General features: G+C 35.6%; 1 long non-coding RNA gene across 1 annotated transcript; it reads right to left on the reverse strand.

Moving 5' to 3' along the window:
* Positions 1–212: 212 nt before the first annotated feature.
* Positions 213–10,890, reverse strand: LOC147842771 (uncharacterized). Its single transcript, XR_015498293.1, has 4 exons — positions 10,702–10,890; positions 1,734–2,051; positions 1,484–1,551; positions 213–1,049 (listed from the first exon to the last, which is right to left on the reverse strand). It is a non-coding gene; the product is annotated as an uncharacterized LOC147842771 (long non-coding RNA).
* Between the last annotated feature and the right edge of the window lie 1,881 nt (positions 10,891–12,771).

Raw genomic sequence — 12,771 nt, forward strand, 5'->3', positions numbered from 1 at the left:
TAAAGGGTGAATACAGTATTTGTTCCCTCCTTGTTCCCTGTACTTAAAGGGTAAATACCACATTTGAGGGTTGTAAATTAAAGTGAAGCATTGTTCCTCCCTTGTTACCTGTAGTTAAAGGGTAAATACAACATTTGTTCCCCCCTTGTTCCCTTTAGTTTACAATGTAAAATCTTGAAGGCAGTAAAATAAATATACAAACACACAATATATTTCTTCTTTACTTTGTAACCTTTATTTTAATAAATAAGCATTTTAAAACACTTCATCTTAATCAAACATTGTCTTGTCTATCATTGCCTATACTCATTCATTTTCTCTTCGGCTTTGTCCTTTTATTAATCTGGGGTCGCCACAGTGGAATGAACCACCAACTTATCCAGTATATGTTTTACGCAGTGGATGCCCTTCCAGCTGCAACCCATCTCTGGGAAACATCCATACACACCCATTCACACTCATACACTACAGACAATATAGTCTACCCAATTCACCTGTACTGCATGTCTTTGGACAGTGAGGGAAACCGGAGCACCCGGAGGAAACCCATGCGAACGCAGGGAGAACTCCACGCAGAAACGCCAACTGACCCAGCCGAGGCTCGAACCAGCAAACTTCTTGCTGTGAGGAAACAGCACTACCTACTGTGCCACTGTGTTGCCACCCAGCTGCAACCCATCACTGGGAAACATCCATACACACTCATTTACACACATACACTACGGACAATTTTAGCTTACCCAATGTCACCACATATTTTTGGACTTGTGGGAGCACCCGGAGGAAAACCACGCTAACATGGGGAGAACATGCAAACTCCACACAGAAATGTCAACTGACCCAGCCGAGGCTCGAACCAGTGACCTTCTTGCTGTGAGGCGATTGTGCTACCCACTGCGCCTGCCTATACTCAAACAGCAAAATAACACATTATTTCCTTCCCCCATTTTTTCTGGCATCTCTTGCTTGTCTTCCTCTTCTGCTCTTCTCAGCTTCCACGGAGGACTCTGATGGTGAGTGGCTGATGAAATCCCAAGGGTTTTGCTGCTCTGCATTTATATAAAATATATGAACAGACATAAAGGCTTTTAGTAAGCTATAGACATGTTTATTTTGCTGTTTAATGTGTGTGTGGTGTTTGTCCAACAATTTCACACACTAAACATTTACAGATACCATATAGACTCTATACATTAACAAAAGTACTATCATCAGATCATATGGGAGATTGTGATCATTTATAGTGATAATAATTAAAGCGCAGAGGGGAAAAGGCTTAAATAGTAGGCTACTGTTCTAAAGTCCTAGGCAAGCGTAACAAGTAATTGGGGGGGTGGGTAATGATATTTTCTGTAGCATGCCAGTTTGATATATCAATTTACATTTCCAAAAATGATTTTTGTCATTAATTTAGATGTAATTAACGTATACAGGGAGAAATTAGTCTGCACAGTGAGTATGACAACAGCCACAGAGATCTGACCTGATTATCGTCCAGTCTGTCTGGAATGACATGAAGAAACTAAATCCAGAGGAACTTTGGCAACATCTCTAAGAAGTGCAAAGTAAACGACAGTAAACATTGGTAAATATTCGCTGCTGGCCGATTAGATTCGGCCATGAACTAGCGTTAATTTTACGCTAAAACAAATGAAACAAAATAAATATAATCTGGTTAATGCACAATTTCTAATCGTAACAATAGCCTTATTTACTAACAACGATTTACTCACATGTGTTATATGGTGAGGAGACGGAGCAATTCCAAACGTCCCGAAAGTCTGAGCAAAACCTCGTGGCGTGCTGCTACAGTTTGATTGGGATCTTTAGAGGCTTCTTGATTCACAACTCGTTTGAATCAACGAATCAGTAGGCGCGTACCTGAAGTGATACAATATCGCGAGATGGATTCAAATGCACACAGAGCTGTCTGTTGTTCTCGCGATGTTTTGATGTCACACTGATCTGTTTGTTGAAGACGAATCGATTCAACTCAGCCGGCCAAGATGGCGGAGAGATAGGAGGTGTTGCTGAAGTCTCGTCAAGAAAACCTGAGGTTGGAGCATAAAACAGTAACGCACAAATTAATACTTATGGATAAACATATAATCAAGACTGTTATTTAAGACGTTACTTCGAGTTGAGTTTATGGGCAGAAGAAAAAACAAGCAAGCACAAGTTGCTCACATGTCATCTAAGTCAAGGATGGATCCTGATCAAAGCGAATGTACGCTGAAGCCTGCACTTTCGGAGGATGAACATGATTTAGCGACAGGGGAAAAGTCAACTAACGAATGGTTTAACTTTAGGCCCAAAATGAGCGATGTCCTGGCAACTCCGTTGCCCGACACCCCAATAAAACCCAGCTCAAAAAAGTCAAAACGTGAAGGCATAGATAGTGACAACACATCCGCTGCAATTTTGGCCGCCATTCAAGATCTTGCTGGTAAATATAACAAGATGTTCGAAAAAATTGCCTCAATTGACCAAACAACTGCCGTTACTGCAAAACAGATTGAAAACTTGTCCTCGACCGTGCATTAGCTTGTAGCCGAAGTGTCAACTCACAAGGAAGCCCTTCAGGTTGTGAACACGGAGATTCTCGAGCTAAAACAGGTGAATGCAACTTTAAAAGAAGAAGTTGGAGTGTGCAAACGGTACAGTTGGAGGTGGACACTGAAACTACACGGGGTACAAGAGAAACCGGGAGAGGATGTTCGTAGTGTTGTGATCAATATCCTGAGTCAGGTGGTACCTGGTATCAGTGACAGAATGGATGATGCAGTGGATATCGCCCATTGTCTCGGCCCGCAGAGAAAAGATGGTTCGTGGAGATCCATAATTATTTTGTTTGCCCTTCGACGCTTCCGAGACATTGTGTGGCAGTCAGCTAGAGGATGTACTTTTCTGCGCGATAACAAGCTGCGATTCACAGAGGCATTGTGTCCAGAAGACAGAGTGGCAAGAGAGAAACTTTGGCCCTTGATCAAGAAGGCCAGAGAAGATGGAAAGAAGGCTTCCTTTCACGGATCTTTTACTCTAATTGACGGGAAGAGATATGACTATGCCGATGTTAAGTAAGCAAATAACATGGGTAATTCTGCGTTTTTTCCCGCGATCAGGTCGGAGCTGAACGATAGAGGCAGTTCATATTTAGCCAGAGTTTGATTTTTCAAAGGATTTAATTCCTAATTTATGTTAAATGCTTGCTGTGACTGATATGCCAAGATAAAAAAATAAAAATAAAAAAAACTTTAATTTAGCCATATTTGAATTCTGACATTTGTCTTGGCTCTGTCTAGAATATCCTTATAAAGAGTTATATAAAGATCTTTAATTTTGTTATATTTAAAAAGATGTTTTCTTTTGGCCTAAAGAATTGTCATAGAGGTTATTTTGTTTATTCTATGACTTAGTTGGTTGTTGTTCCTCCCTTCGAGGTAAGGTTTCTAGAGTTTCTTCAGTCGTTGGTATATACATTTATTCTTTGTTTATTCGTTATGGATTTTAAATTTAATTCATTTTCTGTTATGTCTTTGAATGTTAGAGGAATGCGAGATATGGTAAAGAGGAAAGCAATTTTTTTATTTTGTAAAAGCTGCGAATCTGATTTAATATTTCTCCAAGAAACACATTCTTGTGAGTCTGATGTAAAATTCTGGAAGAATCAGTGGGGGAATTTAATTTATTCTAGCCATGGCTCCAATCACTCAGCTAGAATTTCAATCCTTTTGCATAAATTTAAGGGGCAGGTTCTTGAGACGGCAATATCTAACGAAGGTAGATGGATAATTATGGCACTAAAGCAAGATAATTCTAAATTTGTTGTTTGTAACTTATATGGATACAATTCTTTTTCTGCTAACAAAACATTATTTTCTCATATTACTCAAAAAATTATTGAAATGCAAATTAAATACCCAGATTCTTTCCTAATTTTAGGCGGTGATTTTAATGAATGCTTGGATAACACATTGGACAGATTTCCTCCTAGAAGCAATAAAGCTCTTCATGTGAGCTCTAATAACATCTTATCAATATGTTAATCCCTCTCTCTCACAGATCCTTGGCGCTTTTTTCACCCTGACACGCAAGACTTTACTTGGTCAAATAGTAATTTGTCTTTAAAATCTAGAATTGATTTCTTTTTATTATCCTCATCAGCCTTACAATTTGTTAAAGATGTAAATCACTCGTTTGCACCCCTCACTGATCACAATCAAATAATATTGAAATTAGGTTGTTATAGGGAGAATCCAAAGTTACGTGGTTATTGGAAATTTAATAAATGTCTATTAAAAGATGATGTTTTTAATAACAATACAAAAGAGTTAATTAAGAATATATTGTTATAAAATGCTAATTGGGTACAAGAATAAATGGGAATTTTTTAAGTACAGAGTCAGACAGATAGCAATAAAAAGAAGTAAAGAACTGAAAAATAAAAAAATAACAGAACAGATTAATAGAATAAATACTTTACTAACAGGTAATTTGTCTGAAAAAGAAAAAATAGAATTAAGGGAATTGCATCTACAAATTAATCAAGCTTATCTAGATACTGCGAGAGGTGCATTTGTTAGGTCCAGGGCTAAATGGCTGGAGGAGGGAGAGGCAAACTCTAGCTATTTTTTTGCATTAGAAAAAAGGAACTGTAAGAGAAATTCTTTGACTTCTCTCAATATCAATGGTGTCAAATGCACTGATCCTAAATTAATATCTAACTTTGTTACAGATTTTAACAAAACATTTACACTTCTGCTTTTGACAAACATTGTAGTGATCATTTTGTAAATAAAATTAAAACTTACGTTCCAGTTATTGATCCTGAGTTCAAAACCTTTTGTGATTCCAATTTGACCTTGGAGGAAATTCAAGTAGCTCTTTATTCCATGAAGAAAGGCAAATCCCCGGGCAATGATGGATTAACCGTTGAGTTTTATATGCACTTTTGGGAACTAATTAAAGACCCATTGCTTTATATGTATAATGAATGCATTGATCTAAAGGACATGACAACGTCAATGAAACAAGCTGTTATCTGCCTTATTCCCAAACCAGACAAGGACACCAATTTAATAGATAACTGGCCTCCAATCACGCTTCTCACTGTTGATTACAAAATTTTAGCCTTAATTTTTGCTAATAGATTAAAAACGAAAATTAATCAGCTGGTTGCTGAGACACAGTCTGGATTTGTAAAAGGTAGACATATCAGTAATAATATAAGACGTGCTTTGGACCTTTTGGATTATGCAGACTTCATACATTCTGAAGCTATGATTCTTTTCCTTGACTTTTATAAAGCATTTGACACACTTGAACACGGATTTCTTTTGCAGACCTTAAAGTTATTTGGTTTTGGTGACTTTTTTGTCAATGTTATTGAAATGCTTTATAGTGATATTAGTAGCTCTGTTTTAATTAGCTTCAACACCTCTAAAAGATTTTCTATTAACCGCGGTGTGAGACAGGGTTGCCCTGTCTCACCCTTTTTATTTATTTTAGTAACAGAATTGCTATCGCTAAATATTATATATGAACGTAACTTAGAAGGTATATCGATTTTTGACAGAGAAATTAAAATCTCCCAGTTAGCCGATGACACTGCCTTATTTTTAAAAGATAAATGTCAGTTGTCCAAGGCTATAAGTATAATTGAAGAATTTTCATGTGCTTCTGGATTGAAATTGAATATGTCCAAATGTGAAATTATGATGATTCATGAAACTAATGACTCCTCATTAAATGGTATTTTAGTAAAAGAGACTGTAAAGTATCTGGGTATTTATTTAACAAAAAATTTAGCCACTAGACAACAGCTTAACTTTTCTGGTAGACTTAAAAAAACTCATAGCATTTTAAATCTTTGGCTACAAAGAGACCTCTCCCTTTATGGGAGGGTTCTTTTGACTAAAGCAGAAGGTTTGTCTCGTTTGGTATACCCTTCACTTTCTCTCTCTGTTAATATCCCTACTGCTAAAGAAGTTAACAAAATATTTTTAAACTTTATTTGGAAAAATAAATCCCATAAACTTAAGAAAACAGTAGAAAAGAGGGCGGACTTGAAGTGATTGACTTTGAGGACATAGTAAACACTTTTAGAATAAATTGGATTAAAAGATGCTTAAAAGACCCCAACTCTATATGGTTTTTTATTCCAAACTCTATTTTCACAAAAATTGGAGGTCTTCCTTTTATTTTAAAATGTAATTATCTACCAAATAAATTGCCAATTGCACTGTCAAAATTTTACCAGCAAGTCCTTCTTTCCTGGAAATTGTGTTATTCCCACAATTTCTCACCACATAAATGTTTTTTATGGAACAACTCTGATATTAGAATTAGAAAGAAATCTATTTTTCTATCTACGTGGTTTAACCGAAATATAATTGGGATTCTCTCAATTTTTGATAAGTCCGGCAACTTTTTGTCTTATGAACAATTTATGTCTAATAATAATTTTCCATTACCTTTTAAAGAATTTAATGCGGTGCAAAAAGCAATTCCGTTAGGCCTAATTCAACTTATAAAATCTCATTTAATGTTTAATGAAAATGTTATTAAAGAACCAGAGCTGTCTATTAGTCTATTTGACAACAAATGTAATAACAAATGTAATAATAAATATATTCGACAAATTTTTCAAAATAAAAAATATAATGTTCCTAAAGGCAAATTTTACTGGGCATCCTTCCTTGACACAACAGACTGGAAAAAAGCCTGGCTATTACCTCATAAGTACTGCATTCCCAATAAAACAAAAGAGGTTCATTTCAAAATTCTTCATAAAATATACCCAGTAAACGGTACTTTGGCAAAGTATTTGGAGATTGACAGTTCATGCACATTTTGCAAGAGTGAAGACGAAACACTGATTCACATATTTTTTCAATGTGAAAGCACAAAAACCTTTTGGAAAAAATTATATCTCCATATAGGTAACCACATTGCTTCTTCCAGACCGTTTCATCTTCAGGATGTCATTTGTTATTATGGAGGTGGGGCTGATGTATCAGAAAATTACATTATTGACTTTTTTATTTTGTATGGAAAATATTTTATCCATAAACAAAAATTCTCCAGTTCGCAGCCTTCTTTTTCACATTTTTTAATAGAAATGAATGTTTTTATTAAATCTCTTAGATTAGTCAATAATAAGAAAAGTGATAGATTTTTAGTTTTTTATGACAAATATTTTGGAAACAGCACAGATACATAAGTCCTCCTTTCCTCTTGCTGTATTTGTGTTACGTATATGTTTATTCTTATTTATTTATGTATTTTTTCTTTCTTTTCTCTCTTTTGTTTATCTTTTTATTTAATTTTTAATGTTTATATTATTTATCCTGATCTGTTATTGTCATTGTGTTCTTTTGTGTAAATTGAATTTTGTATGTTTGTTATTGAAGTCAATAAAAAAAAAAAAAAAGAATCGATTCAACTCACCGGAACAATGCTTCACTTTAATTTACAACCCTCGAATGTGGTATTTACCCTTTAAGTACAGTGAACAAGGAGGGAACAAATACTGTATTCACCATTTAACTACAAGGAACAAAGCGAGAAGAAGCTGAACTTTAACACACTAGTGTATACTTGAACACTAAGAACAGAGTAAACTACAGCAGCAGTTTTTATTGATTGAAGACCAAATAACTACATTTTTCTTTAAAGCATCAGCTATACATTTACTGAAATGCAACAGTTATCCCGCTGTGCAAACAGCAGTAAAGATGCGAGCCTGTTTTAATCTGCATTGAACCCTGACGGTAGGCCTATATCATGCAAAGTTATATGATAGTGAGTTATGGAGACATTGATGGCTTTGGTGACATCGACGAGTAAACATAAGGTAAGTAGTGTATGGAAATATATTTTATATTGAATTGCAGATTTAAAATACATACAGTATACAATAAGGGTTCATAATTTCACAGGTTGTAAACCTTTTATTCATTAAACACCCCGTATAAAACCCAAGCACTGAATAAGAGTACTAATGTACTCACGCAGGTGCATGTACAGTACATTTGCAGATAGCAATAGGTTGTCACCATCCTTGCATAATTCTTTATATGTATACAAAACTTGAAGAAAAGTACATCGTAAACGTAATAAACTTATGCGGTCCTTTAAGTGATGAATATCTTATTGTTACTCCCCTATTATGCAAACATTATGGTTTGTTCTTTTGTAATTTAAAGAAAAGTACACCGTTATTTCACTGTACTTACGCGGTACTTTTCATGCTCAATATCTGGTTGTTACCCCCTTATTACCCAAGCATTACAGTTTGTTCTCTTATACCTATGTAAACGTTATTTGTACTTAAACTATACGAACAGAAAAGTACACCGTTATTTCACTGTACTTACGCGGTAATTTTCGTGATGAACATCTGGTTGTTACCCCTTTATTACCCAAGCATTACGGTTTGTTCCCTTATACCTACACATACGTTCATGATACTTACACAGTACGTACAGAAAAGTACACTGTAATTTCACTGTACTTACGCAGTACTTTGCGGGTTGTAAAAGAAAGCGTTACCCAGGGAGCTTCTGTGACCTTAAGAAATGCAAACGGCTGAAGTTTAAGGTAGACGTAATGAAAAGTACACATGTTTGCAAACCTACCAAATGCTGATATTGTGTTGAGCCCATTGAGCCTTACATCTAAAAATAGAGCAAGGGTGTTCCTCTAGCGACACTGCTTTGACTCACACGCTGAAAATGGCGGACATGAAACGACAAACTGAGGATATGGTGACGCGCCTGTCAACCAATATTGGTGGGCGGGGGGACCGCATTCCTACGTAAAGTTGCGGCCGATCTAAAAAACGCTCCAATTGGTCCAACGTTTTTATGTTGTTAAATTGAAAAAAAAGGACTGGGTGTGTTTATATCACCCCAATATAACGGTCTATACACTATATTTATACACATGTCTGTCAAGACAACTTGAAAAGTAGATTTTTCACAAAAGGTGCCCTTTAAGTTAAAAAGCTTGTTGAGCACAGACTGAAAAAAAATAATACACCGAATTAACAAGTTTTTGCATTTTATTGACTTAAATTAAAGTGTTTGTATTTTTAGGTCCTGAAATTTACCATAGCTGTTTATTTAAGCTGTGAATATTTCAACAAAAAATATTTCAAACTTTTCATACAAATAAATTTAATAATTCATATTCAATTTCCAAATTTCACTTACAAAATAATACTCTTTAAAAATAATACCCTTTAAAAATACGATGTATAATATTCAAAATATTAATATATTCATCAAATATTCATTCATTTTCAGTTCGTTTTATTTGCGTTCAAATATTCGCTTCCATGAATTCAGTGGCTCAAATTCGACAGTTAGAATTCAACATTACATCCGGGAACTGCAGGAAAAGCAATAGATTGCAGATTGAAGATCGCCAGCTTAAGGAACCCCGCAAGGGACGTAGTGGAGGAGACAAAATTGGCTTGGTGAAAAAAAAAATGGGTGAAAGAAAAAAATGGGTGGGAGGAAAATATATATTTCTATAGTTTTGCGTTCCCTCGCAAAAAAGTTTTGCGTTCCCTCGCAAAGTTTTGCGTTATCTCGCTAAGATGTTTCTCCACAAACACTTCCGGTTCACTTCACTCACGTAAACCCGTTTTAGCCGAAATTCTCCCATATTTTACCATTCTATTGTATGGAAGTTTTTTCCTAACAAAATTAAAATGAAAATTCAAATGCTTAAAAGATCAAATGATAAATCCTCAAACTATAAATCAAATGCTCAAACCGACATTGCAAATGATAAATCAAATCCTCAAACTGACTCTGCAAATGAAAAATCAAATCCTTAAACTGACATCGCAAATGGTGAATCAAATGCTCAAACTATAAATCAAATCCTCAAACCGACATCGCAAATGGTGAATCAAATGCTAAAACAACTCCGAAAATGGTGAATCAAATACTTAAACGACTCCGCAAATGGTCAATCAAATGCTCAAACTGACATCGCAAATGATAAATCAAATGCAAATGAGGTGTCTATCAACCATCATAGGCGGAGCTTTAAGGCGGAAGAGTTTGTTGTTGACAACCACCGGTAGCGCTACCACTTTTTTAAGGCCTTCAGATTTGCGTTCACTATTCCACGTCGTATCCGTATAAACTCGTGAAAGAGAAAGCAAGAAATCTCCTACTGCTTCTGTCCACATTCTGAAGTGTTCATCAGATGGGTACATCTCTCACAGGAGGCCACGAAAAAGCATACGGCAAGATGATAAAAAAAGTTACATAACTGACGTTACAAGCACAACTTTAAATAGATGGCAGGTTTAATTAATCTTAATTTAAATTAATATTTTTTACATAAGATATCCTTGTAAAATTTCACCTAATTTGTTGTTACCTTTATTGTGTAACATTTTTCATCCACAAGTAGAACATGCTTAGCTCGTTTTCCTGTCTTGTTTGATTATATAATCATATATTATTATATCAAAAGAAAATCCATTACATTTGTTCTCTTTTTGCTGTTTATGTTAATTGTTAAGATACAGCAATGTTTCCCTAAGCCTGTATGAAATTTTTATTTCTGCATAATAATGATTAATAAATGTTATTGATAACAATCCCATAATAATACAAATAAAAATAGCAGGGACAGAAGCAATAACACCTAATAGCATCAGTAACTTGATAACCCTACCTGATAGCCTTTCTAATGTTGGCACATTGGTACATCTGCACAAAGATGTCGGACAGCTGCTTGAAGATCTTCCTTTGGAGAAATTTTACACCCGAAAAATTAGAGTATTTACTCTAGAAAGCAAAGCCCAACCCAACACTTAAAAAAATAATAAATGCTGTTCACAAACACACACACACGCACGCGCGCGCCACAGCTATGCATGAATAGTCACTAAACAAATTTAGCCAAGGTGAGTACATCTTAATTTTCTGTCAAAAAATGAAATTATGTAGTTATACATTATAGAAATTATTAATTTATTCATCAACAATTAAAGAAAATGTGAATGTATAATTAAAAGAATGAATAATAGTAACCATGATAAATAAATACAAGTCAACAAGATATGAAACTAAGCTTTATTCAAACTTATTCAAACAATCATGTATTTCAGACAAAACCCCATGTTCTGCTGCATGCTGGACTTCACTTGTTTTTGCCATCACATCCCTCAGTGCTGCAGTCAGACTGGAACAGAGTTGTGAGGTGAGGCTGTCCATGCCTGAGAAACCGATTCATACTGAAGATGAAGAGACCACACCAGCATCTGGCTCAGATGAGGACACGCAGGCAGGTGGAAAGATGCAGGGTCTTGTCCACGGCACTACAGCATCTTCAACATTTCCTTCATCAGCACACTGCTGTTCTTCATCGTCATCACTGCACACACCAGTCTGAGGACATTTCAGATTATGCAAAGCTCTTAATAAAGAAGTCATTTAACAGCACACTTTTTGAGTTTCATTTGAGTTCTGAATTGGAAGTAATAGCATGATCTTAGTTCATGCTTTGAATTCAGGTTTTCTCTGTTTTCTTGCCTTGCAAGTCCTGCTCCAGCACAGAAATGGCATATAAATCAACATTAAAGAAATTGTTGTAATAGCGGTTTGAAACAACAATATTTTGTTAAACAAATATGATGGTAGCATTTGTTCAGTCACTCTGCATCAGCTAACACACAAACATGTGTGCTTCCTTCTCTATAACAACCAGACAAGTCACGTTACCTCTGTGATTTGTGTGCTCAAAATTAAACTTTCATAAATGTATCACCAAATGAACAGAAGAAAACATTACTGTATTAATATTACATGTAACCTAAGCTGTATTGACAAAAGTGCATTCTACATCAGCACAAACAAATCACTCAGACGTCTGTTTAATGTTATAATTTGCTAATCTGCAATACCTCTTATATTTTTCTGTCAGACATTGAATAATCGTCTTTATGTAAATTAACGTTTGAAACGTAACGTCATGTGCATACAGACGTTCCTACATGATAATTTACAGCAAGATAAAATGAATATACTGTAAAGCATCTTTACATTTTCAGTAATTCTACAGTTCACTGTACAGTAGCTCAACTATTGTTATTTTACTGTAACTTAACTCAAGAACTGTTTTTCTGGAATTAATTACTTACATGTAAGATGTCTAAATCCATCCAGTTTTTCACAATGTGACGTCCCAGATAGCAGGCAGTAATCGGCCCGAGCTCGGCTGCCCTCCGGCGCCTCCGGCTCCGACTCGGCATCGGCGAGTGTTATCTGGGCCGAGTGCGGCCCGCAGCTCGCTCGCGCACATGCGGTTGTGATGCGGCTGTAAAGCACTGGCCCGATTCCGGTCAACCATATCCTGGCCGCTTCTGGCAAGGACTCGGCTGATGGCAACCGATTAAGTTCTTATTTTATCTAGTAATCTGTTAGCTCCACGTTTAATGATAATTTGAGAAAATATTCATGGTACGATAGCAAAAAAAAAAAAAAAAAAAAAAGAATATTTAGTGTGGATGGTCGCAATGTTTAGACGCAAACAAAACAATATTATTTATAAATAGATTATACATGTCATCTAGAGAAAAACTGTAAAATTCGCTTATTTTTGAGATAGCACGCTCCTGTGCTGACTGTTTTTTTTTAAAGCAGAAGTTGGTTTCATAATAAACACATGCGGTACTAAACTCCTGATCCAAACTCCAATCCAGACGGTGGCGGTAATGCTCCAAAAAGCTGGTTGTCAACCACC

The sequence above is a fragment of the Danio rerio genome, chromosome 8 (assembly GCF_052040795.2).
Source record: "Danio rerio strain M-AB ecotype USA chromosome 8, GRCz13ab, whole genome shotgun sequence".
In the NCBI taxonomy this organism is placed as follows: Eukaryota; Metazoa; Chordata; class Actinopteri; order Cypriniformes; family Danionidae; genus Danio; species Danio rerio.